This window comes from Falco biarmicus, chromosome 15 (genome assembly GCF_023638135.1).
Source record: "Falco biarmicus isolate bFalBia1 chromosome 15, bFalBia1.pri, whole genome shotgun sequence".
NCBI lineage: Eukaryota > Metazoa > Chordata > Aves > Falconiformes > Falconidae > Falco > Falco biarmicus.
The window spans coordinates 5,224,512-5,244,390 of record NC_079302.1 but is presented as its reverse complement, the minus strand read 5'-3'; the positions used below and the strand labels follow the sequence as shown (position 1 = coordinate 5,244,390).

Sequence of the window (19,879 nt, the reverse complement as noted above, 5' to 3'; positions counted from 1 at the left end):
TCTTTTACTTGTATTGCTCACAGTAATGCTGTCACCATTCTTCCCTGTGCATCTCACCAGGTCTAGAGTTTTGATTTGCATTTATTTGATCACTTGAAGGGGTCAAACCATTGTTAAAAGCACACTAGTTAATGTAAGAAACACAGGGAAGAGGAACCAGTGTCCAAAATAAATTCCCTTTTTCAAATTCACATGCTAATTTAAATTGGGGGGAAAAGCCATAACCTGTTCAATTGGGAACAAGACTGGGCTGCAGGGAGAATTTAATTACCACATGGCTTTAAAGAGTTATTGTTTGAAAGGCTGGTACCAGACTCACAGTTAGGTTCCTACTTTATACAAAAAAAAAAAAAAAAAAAAAAGAAAAAAAAAAAACCAAACCAAAACAACAAAACAAACTAAAAAAAAACCCAAAAAACCAGCAAGAACACAAAAAGCCCCACCAAAACCCACATCCAAAGGACTACAGTAATGTCTGTAAAGTGCATACATTTAGTAGGAAAAAGCTTTTGTTGCTTTTGTTGTACACAGTTACTGTAATTTAGTCTGTGTCATTACTTGAATGTAGCCATTGTAGTTATTTTGCTGTGGCCATGGCTTTTCTAATTTACATACCTTTCTTGAAACTTTAATTTGTTGGGGGTAAAATAGAATATCTGCAAAATACACAGTATTCTGATCAAACTGATAACAAAGCCAAAGCTTCCAAAGTGCTAATCATATTCAGCATTTGTGTTCTTTTGCTTTAAGTGTAGAAACATAATGAAATAATTCCATAACATAAAGCTTGATGAAAGTGGCAATTAAAAAGGAATCGATCTGATACATCTTGTTCTTTGCATTACCATACTCTGTAAAATGTAAATCTCTTATCTCCATTGCCAAAGCTTTCGTTTTCTATCTTGAATAGGCAAATATTGAAAACAATAATCATTTTTCACTAAAGTGAGCCTTTAATATGGAGTAGAAAGAGTGCACTATGGATATTACATTTTCCACAGAAGACTGGTTTTCACATTAGTGTTTGCTATTAGCGTATTTCATGTCACTCCATCACACTGTCTTTCACTCAAATTCTACATTTGTTGGAGCAGATGGAAACTTAGTTTAAATTAATTGAAAGCATGCTGTGCACAGCTTGTGGTACCAAGAACATGCAAAGAAGAAAGGAAGATACATCAATTTTCTTTCTAACATACCTTTAACTGTAAGAAGAGATCTCTTAAGAATCATCAAGATACTATGCTGCCTTTTTTTTTTTTTTTTTTTTGAGAAAGCTATATTGCTTAGATTTTAACAAGAGGAAGAGGAGGATGTGACATGAAATTGGCTGGATACACACCATTTGAAAAATAAATTCTGCCTGGAATGGATCATAATAAAATGACAGAGGGAAAGCTAGTACTTACTGGGTTTTCTGTAGTCTTATCTGCAGTTCTTAGAAACATTGACAAGTTTGAGGACTACCTCCTCACTTCTTTTAGTTAATACTGCTTCCTGTATCTGGATCCTCAACTTTTCTTCTGCCATCACTGAAAATCCAGCTGTCTGCTCTGTTCTCTGAAACAACAGCCAAATATTATATTAATGCCTGCATCATTTATTTACCTGAAACTGAGATGGGCAAACTCATCTGCTTCTTTCAAGTGATGAGTATGTGGCTGTTCTTCAGTACCATTACAGTTAAAGCCAGCTTCAAAATGATCACTGTATAAATCACTTAATAAACAGTGTGGTTTAGACCAAGTAGTAAAGGAAAGGTTTATTAGCTTATTAATTTAGTCTTTTTTCTTTTTTTAACAAAATATTCCAAGTATTGTTTCATAGTGGTGCAAAAAGTGAGGGAGGAAGGTGAGCAGGTATTGGGAGGGGAAATGTTTCTGGGATGGATAAAATCTGTTTGGTTTGTATGCTATGCTCTGCTGAAAAGGCTGCCAAGGTGAGACTCTCTGGCACAAACAGGAGTCATTAAGTCTTGTAAAGCAACTGAAAGTGCAGAAAACAATGAGGAAAAGCAGATCATGGAGTACAAGGTGGAAAAACTAGGCAGAAAACAAGAAACCATCAACACAAATCTGTTAGTCATGATAGGGAGCAGATGCAGAGTCAAGCTTTATAAGTGATGGTAAGAAGAAAGCACCACATCCCAGAAGTCCTTAAGGTAGGAACTTGCTGCAAAGAAGAAATGTACTGAAATTTGTTGAACTAAGACCTCAAGGGTCCTGCATGAAAATGGTGAGTGATCTGTGCATTTAATGTCTTGCTGAGTTTTCTCTGTTTCAATTGTTGCTCTGTTCTGGTTTGCATTCAGTTAAAAACTGGCTTTTCAGTTTTAGAACCCTTTTGCTAACCTTGGTGTCTCTTTCTTACACATCTCGTCTCTTTGGTGTCTCAGCACTGGCCACAGTTTCCTTTTCTTCTCTACAAAGGTCAAAAGGGAAGAGTGGGGAAACCATTTTTTATATTTGCTCTTGAGTCTTGAAGAACACCAAAGCTGAAGTGGAACAAAATTAAAACTATATAGTTTGGGTTCAGAAAAGTCAAAAATTTATCTGGAAAAGTCCAAAGAAAACAAATATATCCCACATTTTTTGAGAAATTACTAACGTTATTTTACACTTGCCTTTGGGGGAAAGGTTATTTTAAATTGAGGTATTTCTCCTCTTCCCATTTTGACTGTAAATATTGAAGCTGTGTTCTTGGAGACATTCTTTTTGCTAGTTACTGAACACATTTGACCATCTCTACTCCTTGCATATCAAACAAAACAACTGTAGCAACTGCGAACAAAAAAGAATAATGTAAACTTTTCCCAATCTTACCTGTTTGGCTTCATCTTCCTTTTTTCCATAAAGACACTGCTCTTTGCTCTTTCTGAGACTTTTATTTAAGTTCTTCCCTTATTATTTTTATCTACATTTTTTTGTCCTTTAAACCATGGTACCTGCAGAATTTTTACTTTTTTTTCTGCATTGTAAGATCCTTTACGACCACCTGAGCCAGCATTTCTTCCTCTGTTTTTAAAAGGCCTTATTCCAACCTGTATCACAAGTCTTTCTTTGTTCTATTTAATTCGCAACATAAATATGCTTCTTCCTGAATGCCAAACTCCTTGATTCATAAGCAAGTTTCATAAGCATAATGGAAGAGGAAATCTGGCTCAGAGATCATAACTTCTCTCGAGCACATGACAGGTGTCTTAGTTCATAATAACAAAGCTCTTTGGAAATTCAGAGGATTGTACAAGTAATCATTGTTTCATTAATAATTTACAATACCAACAGGACAGAAATGAAAATTGGAGAATGACAATCTCAAAGCAGCTGTATGCCTGTCAAAAATGTAAATTTTTTCTCCTGCTTCCTCTGTTCGGGCACTGCTTAACCCCATGCTGAGTTGCCTTTCTAGAACATAACCCCTACAACATTCATGAATAATTAGATAGTCATAAAGAAACAAGGAACGAGTGAAAATTAACTTCCCACCTCCCAGTGTCACTTGAAGATTAATTCGCCTAAAACTAATTAGCTGACATACCACAAGTACAGAACCTCAAATGTAATGGGGGGGGGGGGGGGGGGGGGAGGAAGAAAGGAAAAGAAAAAAAAAAAAAAAAAAAAGAGGAAAAAACCCCCAAACCTTAAAACAGAATTTTCCATCTCTGCATCTACACACAAGCAAGCTTAGTGCTTCTAGAAAAAAGTGAATAGATTATTATTAGCTGATGCAGATTTTTATAGATTATTAAGTGTATTTTGTCTACAGAGTAAACAAAACCATGATGCAGTTGGGATGAAATCCTTCAGCCCTTTCACTGACATCTGCCAAAAAAAACCAAACGTAATTATCTGAAACTTCTTTCTGAAGTTAAAAATATATAACTAGTTTTAAGATTACAGGGGTTTAGATAGCTGTGGGCACGTGGAGCCATTTCACAGAGTTTGCCACTTAATGCCAGCCAGAGCTTAGCAGCAGCCAAATCATTAACTAGTGTGAGTTATTAAGAAGAGTAGGTGAAGTCAGCAGCTGTATCACAATGCCAATGACTTAATTAAGCACCTTAGTTTGGAGGTAATTCTTTCCCCATCAGGGAGAGGAAAAACAGGTAATAGGGAAGTTCCCTGCATAGAAGGATTTATTTCTAAGGCTGTGAACGAGTGCTGGGCACAAATGCCAGATTTGCTGAAAGTTGAAAGGAAAAGAGGATGAGTAGAATCCAAAACACTAATTAGGAGAAGAATAATTTTATGGCTAGCTGAGTTTTTATTAGTTATTGGAGGGTAAACCAAGACTAACAATCTAAGACAGACTCTAGTTAAGTAACAGCGAATGAGTCCGACATTTCTCAAAACTCACCCAGGACACACTGAGCTTAGCTGAAGTTAAGAAACTGTTTCCCAATACAGGAGGCCACTTCAAGGAAGCAGGGAGAACAGAAAAGAGGCCCTTTTCCAGCACAGGGATATGCAAAATATGTCCACATTTCATTTTTTTCCAGTGAACTCTTCCATATCAACCTCATAAAATTACAGAAAACACTCTAAAGTAGGCCAATCAACTGCATGAAAATATTATGGTGATGTCGAGTATTAACTGGGGATATATTAAAAAAAAAAAAAAACACAACACAAAAAAACCCACCAACAAACAAAAAACCAACAGAGGAAGGCTGAAGTATGTTTTTCATACTAAGGCTTCAAATATAAATTCATCTTGTCAGATCTTTTAATAAGAGGACCCCTGTAATATTACTCCTATATTGACTGAACTAACGTCAACCATCCACAACAAAGGAAATTCAGTCCTTCCCTGAACAGTTTGAGAAAGACAGGGAATTCCCTATGCACAGTGTTTGTCTTATGGTGAAAAATTTGTATTTTACTTCCATTTTCTCTGTGTTTAACTAGCAGTTAGTTCCTGATACCTCTTTTCTTAGCAAAAGCACCTTTTTGCATCTGCTGTGCTTTTCCCCCACTAAATTATTCCCAGTCATCTTTCCATGCTACTTATCACCTTTATTTCTCTCTGCTCCTCACAAATCATTTCAGGGCCTTTTGGCTGCTGGCTCTAAATTTGCCACAAACCTAAAGAAACAAAGGCACCAGAACTAAACCAGGATCTTCGGTATTAATCTCAGCAGTGCTAAATTCCAGAGAGAATCCAGCTCCATCTAAGGCAGAATTCCCCACTTTCTATTTTACAACAAAAATATGCAGCTAAGCAAAGATGACTTTATTGTGGTCAAGTGCAGCCAAGCCTCCAAATTCCACAAAATTGAGAGTATGTGATGACAACGAAAGAGACGGTGGGGAAGAGAAAACCTATGAGAGAACAAGCTTGGTATTAGCAGTTTAGATGTTTGCCATTTATTTTATTTTTCTCTGGAGCTATTAGGAGAACATATAATGTGTTTAGCTGCCTTTTGGTGAAATATCAACAGCTGGAAACACAGGGAGTGAACCGCTATTTTGCCGCCAGTTGGCACTCGACAGTTCACCAGTGGTCCATGGAGAGAAATTTTGGAACCTCTATTGCGTACAATTGCTGTTATATATTAGCTCTGCAGTCACGTGAGGTCTTTTCAGCAAAGAGGCTATCTGATGCAATCCAACATCACAACTATAGTAAGGTGAATGAGGAAAATTTATAAATGCTGCTGCCTTATTCAAAGAGATCAGAGGTTTCAAGTCCTGTAAAATTTTGCAGTTGCCAGGGTAACAGGTTTGCATTTCTAATTGCTCCAGAGAGCCTGGGAGATTGTACGATATGCAATCATCTTCTACTATCTCCCTAAACCACCTAGTTCTGGATACACGCAACTGGTTTCACCTCTGAAATCAGTGGGACTTCCTGCCAAACATGGGAAGAATTTTCATGTCAAATGTCCCAGAGTAAAGTTAAGAACAAATGTTCAATTAAATTGTTTATTAAGTCCTTCTCTTTTGATATCAGCCCTGCAGAAGTGATTTGCCTTTCTGTTTATTAAAAAAATGCCAAAGTTTTAGCATGCATGCCCTGTGTGGGGGGGGCTCAAACATTATGAGCTTTGTCTGCATATTATGTTAATTGAATCTATCTCATCTTTATGAAATATATCACACACATCCCTGAATAGGGGTAATTAGCTATTTTACGTTTGCCTTTTTAAATAAGAAAAAAAAAAAAAGAGAGAGAGAACAATATAAAGGAGGAAAGAATGCTGTGTAACTACACTAATGAAAAAAAGGTGAGATTACTAGAATGGTAAGATATAATGAAAATATATTTACCTACTTCTTTGAAAGCCGTTACCTTCCTGTTTTTCCTAAAGAAAATTACAGCAACTTCCTATCAATGAGGTTGTTACATCTGAATAAGCTTGACAAAATCATAAGCAGAGATAAGCTTCTCCCTTTTCACAGATGAAATTATTTTCCCACCCCCACTCCCCCAAAAAAAAGAAATTCAAAGAATCTAAAACATTTCAAGATAACAACTTTGGAAAGGGAACGAGTTGCCTTGCAGGCTCAATGCCACCCAGATCAGCCTGCACCTAAGCATGAGAGATCGGTCCACAGCTGTCACTCGCCAGGACACCAAAGCCTCAGGGGACCACATCACCATTCATGGCAAAATGGCATAATGAAAAAATAAAGACACTTACCATAAAAACAGGAATGTTACAGGCTACTCCTACATACCACTGAATTTCTGCAAACATAGCGCATTCCTGAGAACTTCAATAAATATTCTCTACAGACATTTTCTCCCTTTGAATCTCTTATATTTATCTTCCTGTAAACATGTAGCTGAGTGTTACAAATATCATCATAAAAAAAGGGTCATAGTCTGAAAAAGATTGACTTCTTGCCCATTTTTTGTTTTGCTTCTATCAGCTTTAAAAAGTACAAATAATAAAAAGGGAATGGCTATCAGAGCAATGGGCACTCCAGCTTGCTGCTACAAACTAAATTTCATCTGACAAGTAAAGGGTGCAAAACATGCGATCCTATGAATCACCTTTAGCCATTTGGGGAGGAAAAATAGTAACAGATGATTTGAGTATCCAGTCAAAATAACTTGAAAATGAAGCGCCAGCTGCCTATAAGAGCTCACTCATAAACGACCTGCAAATCAAAACTTACCAGCAAAGAATAGTAGCTAACAGTTTAAGTATTTAAAGTATCTAACCAGACTAAAGTCTGTCTGTGGATCTGCCACTTGTAACTAATTTACGTACTCAACATTATTATAGTCTCATTATTAAACAGTTCCTTTTTTCTTAAAAAAAAAAAACAAAACAAAAAAACCAAAACACCAACCTCAAACAATTAATGCACAGAGGGAGGGGAAGTAAAATAGTTTAATACATTATTCGTTAAAAATTATTCTAACAGTTTTATAGTCAGCCTAGTAGTATCTTTGCTTCAGGCAGAGATAACCTTCACCAATTCTGATGTTGTCAATACAGTCCTGTACGGTACATGCAAATGGAAATGGTGCGGTGCTACACAAGGTACCACATAAAAATACAACATAAGGAAACAAGGCTAGAGCACTTATCTTTCAGGAACAGAGACTAATCTTTGTGGGAATTAGCTCAGGCCATTGCTGTCAGGGTGCTCTGCTGCTGAGTTACATCAGTGCCAATAATTCATTTTTAAATGGCTGGAGACCTACACTGTAATTCTGCACTAAAGTCTATCCTACAATTTATTAAGGAAGTTTCAGTGTGTTGGAGCTATATATCTAGGTGAGATCTAATCTTCATTAACTCTCAGGAGATACAGCTGCAGGGAAGTATCAATGCTAAACCCTCAAAGCACTAGGTAGACTCATTACACATGTTCACTTACCTCGCCCAGGGTCCTGATCCTGCCACATATGTTGGTGTCTGACTTCAGACAATTGAGGAGACATCTCAGATGTTCAGTGGACATCATCAGGCCTTTCAGGGACAAGCTGTACCCCACTCCTATCAGGATACAGCTCATAGTTATAAATGAACATTAAAAAAAATATATAAACATATAACCTGTCTTTACTGAGGTCCTCAGAAAAAACTCATAAACCCTAACTACTTCTAGGTGGGATTGTGCAAGTTTTTTAAACAGAGATGGTACCTGTCTGCAGTAGCAGGAGACATTAAAGGACTGGGGAAGGCCCTTCCAGCTGTTATATTCCAAACCTTGCTATGGGCAAAAAGGAAAACCACTTCATACAAGGAGGCAAGAGTGCAAGAATTTATTTATATTCCAAATAAAATCAAATGAAAGATAATACTAACTCAGTTAAAATCACCTGCACAGCAATACAAGTTGTCTGATTAAAGGAGAAAGTTAAGAATGCAGTTAAAACTGTAATATATAGGGTATGCTACCTAATACCTGTCCCTGTTATTTGAGATTCTCCACCCATGAAACCACCCATGGTATCCCGGTGCTGCTAGCCTTGCATGCCACGGGGAAGAACGTAGGGTCGAAGTGTGCTGTTAGCACCCCACGCTCCTGCCAAGGTATCGGGGTCAATGGTGCCACTTCGGCGTTAGCTTACGGTGTTTTTGATTTTGTTGCCTGTCAACAATTTTCTCTCCTGATGATCAGCAGTATCATGTTATGCTACATTTTTTTTGCTCACTGGAAGCTCTTTGCTAGGCTTTTGCCACGTACGTATCACTCAACATTACCAGATATGCTGTAGGTAGGCATCAGATCACAAAACTCAATGAAACAAGTCCAAATAACTGCAAGGATGAAGGTTAGTAAACAAGACCCATCACTAAGCAGTAACCATGTAACCTTTTATTGTTGCTACTAGGCTTTAGATTCCCAGCTGCTCTGCAGCTAAAGCAAGCAAGAGTCAAGAAATTTCCTTGAGCCAAAATGAAGCAATGTGGCATATGAGCTATCACTACCAATAGTACCACCGTATATAATAGGTAGGCTACAAGGACACGCAGCACGGTGCTGCCAGTGTCTTTGCCTCATTTTGTCTGCCTAGATTTTGGACTACAACGCCTCACACCACCCTCTCTGGCAGTCATGGATTTGGCCTCAGCAACAGGTCTGTAAAAGACTGAAAATCAGGAGTACCCGTCACTACAGTCTCTGACTGAAAGCAAACTGCAGATTGCAAACAGCCTAACTCATCTAATTTTACATACAGCCTCTTATTCTAGGCATACTAATGAGAAAACAGTATTTCCAATTTTAATAATGCCATTTCGACATTCTTACCTGACTCAGATAAGGGAAGCCTGAGGATAACTTTATCACAGAGTAGCAGATGGCAGTTAATGATGGGGATCAGACTCTGGGTTCAGGGTCAATAAAATGTGGTATTTTCTAGCAGTGATTAATGAAGAAAAATGCATCTAATTTGGAGATGCTGCAAACAAGAATGGCTAAAATTCTAGCCTGACAGAGCGTAAGCACCTCTGCAAGCACTCTGGTGTCAACCCCCAAAATTCTGTGAGGCCTTGAAAAAGGACCAACCGTTGTGCCTGGAGGGACCAAGAACACTATTTACTTATTTTTGCATTCAAGCCCAGCTTAATTTTAAACAACTAAAAAGCAAGATTTAAATCTAAGGTAATTAGCTAGCTTTGCAGTTAGTGTGAATCACAATCTAATTTATTTTAGGATAGGACAAACTGCCCTTTAGAGTGGCCAGTTTCTTACTGTTGACTATATTAGACGAGCTGCCTAGCTTATTGATGGCTATAGCAAAAATATTTCCAGCAGAAATACATCCTACTGCTGCAAAATATTAGATCATTGCTCTCTGCATCCATTACCACGTGCTGCAACATGAGAAGTCTCTTGAGTGTTCTCTATATACTTTGTGGAGGGACTTCAATGTACCATCTAACCTCTTGTATTGATGCTGGCAACCAAACACTATACCCTTATTGATATTAATTAGAATATTACCTACCTAGCTGGGAACTGCAAGTGAACCAGACCCCAAGCCTGTAAAGAACAGCTGCCCCGCCACTCTGCCAGTAGGAAGATAGAAGGGCAGGAAAACCTACGTGTTATCACAGCCAAACTAGACAGAATCACATACCAGGTAGCAAAATACTCATAGCTAAGTTACAATTCAAGGGATGAAACAAACCAACATCAACACTGTAAAACTAGATCCAAAAAAAAACAACCCTGAAATTAATTATAGCTCTTAAATTCCTTGAATACCTTGAGAAGCCTCATGTGAAAGTCACCTCATCTAATCTCATCTGTCCAATAACATAGTCACCATCGTACCTCCTCGCTGTTCTGTTTTCCTTTTAAAAAACAACAACAAAATTTACCGCCTCTTGCTAAAGAGTAGCCCAATGTATTGTGTTTTAGCAAGATGATCAGACAGATAATGTTTTTCAAAAGACTTTAATTTTTATAGTAGTGCTTTGGGGTAAAGAAAAGGCCCTTCGGTGTCTCCTAAAAGTAGTAAAGGGTTACCTTATGCTTCTGCAGGGCTGCAGCCCAGAGTTTTATCACAGCTCACTGAATAACCTTGCTGGGCCCTGCACTAACAGCAGTTTAGATAATCCACACCAACAACTCACACATGGAAAACTATCCCTGTCCATGTTTCATTACATCACTGTATGCAATTTTGATGGGGAAACATCCTCTTTCCATTATTAAGCATTTATGCATATTTATAGATGTTTCTTTTTTAAAAAGATAACAGCTATGGTCTGCATTTACTTTCCAGAAAACTTCAAGACAAAATTTGCTGCTCCATTCTCTCTGGCTTTGAAACTGGAGAACAACAAAAAACCCATCTGCTTCAAAGCCTTGTTTGGTGTCTTACTACCAGTGCCTGCAGCTGCTGACGGTACGTAGCTGACATGCTCCAGTTTCTTCTGAACTTGCAATTATTTTGCTATCTGAGGGTTCCAAGGCTGGAGAAATTATGTCTTCATTTTATTCATTGTTGTAAGACAGAGACTACTTTTGCTCCTCTTAACGTAATATGATGCAACTGTTAAGTATATTTTAAAACCTAGCAATGTTTCTTTGAATCCTCTTGCAGAAGCAGGAATTTCTGTATGTTTATTCCAGTTTCTTTACAGGATACTTGTTATGCATGACTGATTAATAGGCCCCAAGCTATACTCAACCTGCTACCCACAGTAAATTGTTCTTTCTGTTGTCTGTGTCATTTTCTTTAAAATATCAAGCTGTTTTATAATTAAAGACTCCCTTGAAGGTCTTGTTTCAATAAACAATCATTTCTTCCACTGGGTGAAGTTCTTGCGCTAATAAACAATTTAACAGCATATATTATTTTTCTTGTCTCCAGAACTAACCTTTCATGGAAGGCCCACTAAGGCAGAACTTGAAATGTGATGCTGACTACATGTACAGATTCAAAACTTCAGCATGCATTGTGTAGCTCATTTCTAGGTCTGGTTTTAATCTGCATATTAAGCAAGTTATAGAAGATTAATTGCTCACAGTGGTGTTCAGATGCTTTCATATGTCACCCAGAAGATGGCTGAAAATTTCCTTATCTCCAGCAGCTTTATCCTTAATTACCTTTCTCTCTGATAATTCCAAATTCAGGATTCCAATCACAGTGAAAATCTCCTGTATTAATTAGAGACTGTAACTTTGTGTGCTGGTTTTTGCTGGGAGAGAGTGAACTTTTTTCATAGTAGGTATTACGGGGTTACAATTTGGATTTGTGTTGGAAACAGTGCTGGTAATAAGGGAATGTTTTCGTTATTGCTGAGCCTTTTTCTGCTCTTAACCCCTCCCCACCAGCAAGGAGGCTGGGGGGGGGGGGGGGGGGGGGGGTGGTGTGTCACATCCAGGACAGCTGACCCCAACTGACTCAAGGGCCATCCCAATGCCATGTGGCATCATGCTCAGCATATAAAGCTGGGAGAAGGAGGAAGGGGGGAACGGAACACTTGGAATCACATCATTTGTCTTCCTAAGGAACTGTTACGCATGATGGAGCCCAGCTTTCCTGGAGATGACTGAACACCCGCCTGCTGACGGGAAGCAGTGAATGAATTCCTTGTTTGGCTTTGCTTGCATATACGGCTTTTGCTGTGCCTATCAAATAGTCTTTGTCTCAACCCACAAGTTTTCTCATTTCCACTCTTCTGATTCCTTCCCCCCTCCTACCCAGGGGCAGCGAGCGAGCAGCTGTATGGGGCCCAGCTGCCGGCTGGGGTTAAACCATAACACTTTGTTATACAATATGTTTTCTATGGTAAATGGCTTTTCCTTGAATACAGAATGTTTTGAGAAGATGGCAACATCTTTAAGAGTTTTACAATGCTGCCAGAAACTTTTTCAAGATTTTTAACGTTGCCGAATATAGTATACTGGCACTGGGGCTTATGCGTGAGTATATGTGTATTTCTGTCAATCACTGATAACATTGATTATAATTTCATTTTTCTGGAAAAAATAGGTAGTTAAGGTGGGTTTTCTTCATTTTTAAAGCAATTTAATAGAAGCGTTTGCTTAAGGTGATAAAAAATTTGTGCAAAAATAGAAAATCAGATCAATTTCAGACCCTACAACAGTGTTTATGAAAGGGTTTTTTTTAATCTGTTTTAATGAGCTATATTTGGCTGCAAGTTTACATTTCTAAATATTTGATTATAACAGTTATTTCATTTGGGTGTCTTTAAATACCAGAATGCCTGCTCTTTTTTTTTTTTTTTTTTTTTTTTCCCTCCAGATGCTACTTTCAGTACAATTTTTAGATAGATTCTTTAGCTGATGTAGGATGTCATAGCTCTTCTGGAACATTGGAAGTATAGTAATTTATGTTAGATATGAATTTGCCCCAAAGACATCAGGTTTTTTTCCCCATTTAAGAGTTTTCTCTAAGAATAATATATTAGGTATTACAATCCTTACACCAGCGTTTATTCAAATTACTTTGGATATTATTTGTCTTCACCTATACATGCCACACTTCCTATTTTCTACTAATAACCACAGTCTTTGTTGATGTAATTATCTGTTATAAAGTTCTACACTTGCTACATTTTCACTTTCCTCTATGACATTAAGTAATCTACAAATCTGTGCTCTACTTCAATATAAACACACGTGGTGAATGGTTAAGTTCCATGTGTATGCTTTCCAGATGCATCAAAGAGATAACATAAAACTACATTTATATTACTCAGCATTAAAAAATATCCTTCAGAGAACACACATGAATTCTCCATCACCTGAAAAATTATTTTGCTCATTTCATACTCCTCTGCCTTCAGAACTGTGATTTTTTACAGTGACATGTTGGCTTTTCATTTGTGCAGCATCTTTCAGTTTGGTATAGTTAGATAGATGGTGGGGTTTTTTTGATCTGTTGATTCCACTGCAGAGCTGCCTTTTAGCAGTCCCTGTGGAGCATCCTCATTCCTCATATCAAGATTGACTACTTTAGAGAATCCTGCCACCCCTGGTTCTAGTTCCTAATAAAGTAAAAATGTTCTTACAAACAGCCTGAAGGCTTTCTGCAATGTCTTTGAGATGAGAATTAAGAGGGTGATGAGAATTAACTTGACGGAAGCCCCATGATAATGTTGCCTAGTGACACAGGTGCTGTGCAGAGTGTAGCCATGTAAAAGGGCAGACTGTGTCTTGACGCTGGCAAATTCACCCCCTGCTCCAGATTTTGGTTACTTTATTTTATTCTCCCTTCGTTCCAAACACATTACAGAGATATGCCAATAAATTTGCACCTTATTTCCTTAAAAGCCTATCCTCTCAGTTCTCTGGCCTTTTTTAATTATTGCTTCTTTTTGTTGATAATACAGCAGCTTTTTCAAAAATTCCCTAGTCTATAAGCAGCGCCTGAAAGCATATGCAATACTGTAATATACTCATCTCCGATCATCTGGTATATATTTTAGCAGCTGTTAAGCACATCCAATAGGATAATGGGGCTTTATTTTTTCCCCTCCCAGGAGTTACATAATGACCTTCCTCCTCTCCATACCTTCTGTATAATGTGCAATTTTCATATTCTTTTTTGTGAACCAGAATCACATTAGAATTTTCATCCATTTTCTGTCTCCACTGGGGAGACAGTATAGCACTTCTCCCCAAGGGCACAAGTTTCTCCAGCTACATGAAAATTCTTTGGAACTACCCCATTATTCAATAACCAGACCTCATTCCTTCAAGTATTTTTGTCTTTGCAGCCATAATCACATATTTCATATCAGTGCCCATAGCATAACATTCTGTCATCAACCCTTTATCTTCTCCTTTTTGATTTGCTGGTTGGTTTCCTGCCTTTTTTTTCTACCAGAGGGACCTAGCAGAATTAGAGACATACAAAGAAAGGCACCTCGTACAGGGGCACTGATCGTCTCCTGTACTGATGACGGTTAGGTAAGAGGGGGCTCTTCTGTTTAGTAATAAAGGATGTGTGATAGGAGTATGCCAAAATGCAGATGGTTCAGGAAAGCTGAATGGAAAACAATTGCTCTTTCTGGGACCTCAGAAAGCAGAGGAAACCAAATCAAACATGCTGCTCAGGCCACAAACATTGCCCTGCGCTGGAGAGCAGGCCCCCACCCCTGGGGAAGGGCCACTCGCTGGGTGGCCGTGCAGGCAGAGCACAGCTTGGACTGCACATCATTCTCCTCTCTTTCAGCCCAGCAGCACCTCCAGCCTCTTCCTTTTGTTTGGCCAGGTGACACTCTTCCACTTTGCATTTTTTACTTTACACTCCTGCTGTAGCTAGAAAGGAACAGCCCCTTCTTGCAAACCCTTGCACAAATCCTCAGTGGGAGACTGCTGCCTGAGACTTCACTTCTGGGACTTGTGACCCACATTCAGATCTGCCTGCTGCCCTACTCCACCTACCAGATAATTTATTCCTAAGCACATAGATTTTTGGCATGTCATCTTTCCTTCTTGTGCTGATCTCAGATTAGCTGCCTTTCCTAAAAACTCACCATAACCACTCCTGATCTTTCAGTGAGATTCACCCCTGCCAACCACAAAAGGACATGTTATTAGCATTAGAAAAAAAAAAAAATGTTTAAATGTTTCTGCAAATAAGCCAGAAGCATCATGCAAAAGCAGATTTCAGGCAACACTAGCATCCAAAGCTGTTTGAACATCTCTTGTCAGAAGATACATGATGCATACTTCAAAAGCAAATCTGGGAGGATGCTCTTAGATGGTCCTCTACACTGCTTACATAAACCCATATGTGATGTCATTAAGCAGAACAACAGAATCACTTGACGTAACTAAATTAAACCCTTCTGCATTCAAACAAAAATCAATAGGAAACCACAGATGAGAGAATAAGTGGATAATTTATATACGGTACTCTCCTCTTCCAAAATCCTCTTGAAGGTTACCCCCTTTTTTGTAAGAGATTTTTGGAGATATACAGCGTATTCCCACAAAAGCATAGTGATCAAGTGGCCTTCAACCAATAAATGAGTGCACTGTAGTGAAAAAAATAATAGCAAAGGTCTTAGAAGTCTTAAAAACTATTTAAAATCAACAAAAAACCCAAGATGCGAAAAACACAGTTACGTTAGAAGAATAAGTCTGTTTACTGCACCTACATGGAACTGGTTGGAAAATAGAAAGCAGCTATTTACTTCACCTTGTCTAAAAATGGTTCATCAAACAAAAAATAAAAATCAAAACAATACCCATCCAAATCAGCAGTTTAGTGTTCTTAGTGTAAGAACAAAGCAGAATTTCAGTGATGAATTCGCTACAATCCATTTGGGTTACAAATACACCAGTTACAGAATAATTTTCTTCCTCTGAAGCCCAGAGAGCCAAATCACTTATCACAGAGTGTTACATTACATAAGAGATGAGGACTTAAAAACCCAGCTTTTTCTGGTCTCTGGTCTGATGCCGAATACATTGGCAGCCACCTTCCAGCCAGAATATTAGAGGTGATTTGTAAAACACACTGCCAAAGAAGGGTTGTACCAGCTGTCCAGTGCTAAGCTGTAATGAATTTTTCTTTCAGCAACTAAACCACAATTCAGGAACACTGGGATCTTATGTGAGTCAGTGCCATTAGCTACAGCCAGTATCCCAAGTAACATCTATTTCTGCATAGGTTGGAGGCTTAGCATTCTCATAAGCAACTATCAATTCTGGTGAGTGTATATATCTACATATTTATTTATAAATAAAAATATACACATACAGCCATATGCAACATACCTTGATGTCCTGGCAGGAGGAAATCCCAATGTCAGTATTTGTTTTAGCAACTTCATGCAGTAAAACTTCCTTTTTCTGATCAAGACAAAAAAGAGGGAGAGACAGTAAGACTTTAAGCTACAAATGACCTAAAAACATATCAGTGATTTGAATCAAGAGATCCACTTCTTATTACTCTTTGACACTTCTGGTCTTTTCTTTCCTTCTTTCTTTCTCACCCCTCCCTTCTATTTTTCACCTTTGTTCTCAGTTTCTTTGTTCTCCTTTAATTATAATCCTGCTAAGCCTGGACATCTCTGTCTATTCTGCCTCAGTCATTCCTTGAATACTAACTAGGAAAAGAGAGCAAGCAGTTTCTTCTGTATGCTCTCAAACGCTAATATCAGAGAACTGCTGAATCAAATGCCAGTCAGTAACTCTAAGCCAAAATGGAATGATTAACTCAGTTCCCACAAGCAGGCTTGCTTTCAAAGCAGAGGGGAGGCCCCAGAGAATAAGAAGGGCAAATATCATACCTAACTTCACAGAGAGGTGAAAAGGAAGATACAGACAGAGACATGCTAGTTTAACTTCAGTGCCCAGAAAAATACTAGAGCAAATTATTAGAGAATTAATTTGTCAGTGCCTGGAGAATAAATAAGTGACAAGAAATGGCTGGCAATTTTCAAGAATCTATTACGTCAAATTGTTTGGTTTCCATCTCTGGCAAGACAACTTGCCTAACGGATAGAGCAGCAGTTGTCACACATCTTAAATTTAGTAAGGCTTTGATTAATAATTCCTAAAGAGCAGCACAGATTATTGAAGCTGTTGTTGAAGGGTTTCTGCTGCTTGATGTACACCTGGACGTGCCACTGTCTGGCATCAGGGTACCACCTTCACCAGGCACCCACAAATGGAGCTGTTCAGGGAAGAGTGCTCCAGGGGAACGTGTAGAGCACCAAACTCTTCTGGTGGGCCATGGACAGACCATGTGCATTTTCCCATCCAGCATTCAGTTACTGTGAGGAGGGAGGACATTAGCCAGATAAATCTGCTCCAAGATCAGTAATATGTTAAGCGGGGCATAGAGGGCTTGTCTGTGCATCCACTATAAAAATGATGCAAATTTAGACAGGTAACTAAAAAGCACTTTGAAAACAAAGATTATCAGTGAGCCAATTAAAAAAAATCATCACAAAATACTCCAAAGTTTATCAAATTTGTTAAAAAGACAAATGCAAATGGCTTTATTTTGGAAAGAAAATTCAAACGCACAAATACAATGTGAAAAGAAGTTGAGTAGGCAGGAGAAATTCAGGAAAGGATAACAGAGGGGGCCACATACAGAACGAAATCATGTTGTGCTGTAATTTTTACTTTCAAGGTCAATGCTCTGACAGGATCTGAAACCATAATCTCTGCCTATATACTCCTAGTCCTCCAGCCCAAGATCGCAACTTTCACTTATAGATCATTTACTGATGAAAACATAATTGCTGGCTGCCAGGATGTGATCACAGGTGAACAGTAATTTTGAGAATGAGAGTTTGGGGCTTTCTTTCCTGCAGAAGCAATAACAGGGGATTTGGCACCTTAACTCTCAGTTGCTCCTATTTAACAAAACACTTCTCCTGTAATCCCAGGAAAAGAAAGTTTTCCCTTTTTCAGTAATTGAAACACCCATTAGGGACACTTTGGGGAAAATTATTCAAAATAGATAAATGGATTGATTAGTTTGCTTAGTTAGGTATGGCACATTGAATGGTGTGCCATAAGTACCACCTTAGTACTCTATCGTAAGGTTTCCTACTGCTGTTTTATAGTAGATTATAAACAACTTGAGGCAGGGCCCAACTCATACTCTTACGTTGCTATGTCTATCACTGTGGAACACTGTCCATAACTAGCACATTAAGCTGCTACTCCAATACAAACAATAAAATAACTATAATAATATGTCTACCAAAATGCTCTCAGCCATTAGAAAGAAGAGCTGATACAACACAAACACTGATGAAACTAAATGAAGCATTTTTGTAATCACCTTGCTTCTATAACTCTTACAGATTAAGCTCAGTACTGCCATATTTAATTCCCAACACTGAAAAGAAAAAGTAAAATCCCACATATAGCCACCATTGTAAGAATACAAATCACTCAATCTCATTAAAGTTCTTCAAACTATTTGCAAAGTTAAACCGAGTAGGGCGGTTGTGCTGAGAGAGGGATTTGACCCCCCGCATGGTATGATGCCAGCATATTTATACGTTCATTTCCAGAGTGTAGCAGGTTTTGTGATTTGTAGGCTTTTTATTCCCCATAAAGATGCAATTTAATGTGCCTCTGTAATGCTTTTCACTTAACTTACACTCTGAGCTATCTCAGTATATCTAAAATGTTACATAATCATTTTCAAGTTCTTATTCTATTCCCTCCGCTTGGCATTTAGCAAATGGTATTTTTGTTCATGTAAGTCATAGTCTTCCCAGCTACAGAGTCTTTTCACAAAAATCAAATTAATCTTATACAAAAATCAGATTCTTAGTATGAATGTCTGATTTCATTGAATTTTTTTTATTGCTTTATGCTCATAGGGCAAGCCAGTGAAATATAACTGAAATGTCAAATGAAATGTATGGCAAAGCGATTAGGAAAAAACTTTTAGCATTTGTTACAGATTAATATGTTAATTACAGCACGTATTGTGGAAAAAGATTAAGTATCACCAAAGTAAATTTATTTTTAACCAGCTTTATTCCTCACACTTCATAAATTAACCAGTGGAATATGTAATGGATAAGAACACAGACACTGAGATTGCTAGAAATTATGCAAAACTCCAATGCATACAAGGTTGCAATACAGATAATGTCTTTGCTTTAAAATAAGCACTTCATCAAAGAGAATTATGCCCCCCTCTGAAACACCCATTTTCATAGACTACTTGCAGGTATCTCCAAAATACTTTTCCACAATGACAATGTCAAAACAGGTCAATATTTTAAACTCTATTTTTGTCACTAGCATATTAAGAAAGACCAAATACTGATCCTGACCATAACAATGCAAACGCCCATGTGACATTAAAAAATTGCTAAGAAAAATATTTGCATTTGTAAAAATATTGCAGTGCAATGCAACACTTAATCTTTAAACAGGACAGCACATGCCATGAGATGTTGAGGGCTGCATGAACTTCTCATTCTCAATTCAAATACATTCTTGAATTTGTATCTATATGCAAGCTGAAAAAAAACCCCATCAAAACCAGAGTCTAAAACAATAGCCATGATGAAGACTTTGGGAGTTTTGCCATGGATTTCAGAGAAGGTAGGGATTTGAGTTATTTTTAGTAAATTATATGGATTCAATGGCTACTAAAGTAAGCAGAAGGTTTTTCTTTTCATTTCAGTGGGTTTGGAGATAGGCTTATGCAGAACATCGGATAGGAACCATTTGCAGCCTAAAGTCTGATCCCTCTTCTAAAGCACAACTTTTGCATGTCTCTCTATGGTTTGTCTACTGCATCATCAAAACACAATCTTCATGCTGACAAGGTCCTTGGGATAAACCAGTAGAGATATGGGAAATACAACCACTGTGTAATTTATAGATCCACTAATGGAATTTACATTAAAACTAATGTTGTATGGTGTTTGGTTAACTCCTGTTCTGGGCAACTTTCCAAATATTTTGACACATTGAGTATGACAAATAATTTC

General features: G+C 37.9%; 2 long non-coding RNA genes across 9 annotated transcripts in view; both read right to left on the bottom strand.

The window, feature by feature from the left end:
- LOC130159174 (uncharacterized) overlaps positions 1 to 1,556 on the bottom strand; it is a 39,827-nt gene extending 38,271 nt beyond the window's left edge. For all 8 annotated transcript variants that reach the window (XR_008825641.1, XR_008825645.1, XR_008825644.1 and 5 more), the window contains exon 1: positions 1,410 to 1,556. This is a non-coding gene — a long non-coding RNA (uncharacterized LOC130159174). The remainder of the gene's footprint in view (positions 1 to 1,409) is intronic.
- Positions 1,557 to 2,629: 1,073 nt separating this feature from the next.
- Positions 2,630 to 19,879, bottom strand: part of LOC130159175 (uncharacterized) — a 153,687-nt gene continuing 136,437 nt past the window's right edge. Inside the window, exons 4-8 of the long non-coding RNA XR_008825647.1 lie at positions 16,176 to 16,250; positions 14,927 to 14,961; positions 7,836 to 7,954; positions 3,640 to 6,828; positions 2,630 to 2,780 (exon numbers count right to left, since the gene is read on the bottom strand). This is a non-coding gene — a long non-coding RNA (uncharacterized LOC130159175). The remainder of the gene's footprint in view (positions 2,781 to 3,639; positions 6,829 to 7,835; positions 7,955 to 14,926; positions 14,962 to 16,175; positions 16,251 to 19,879) is intronic.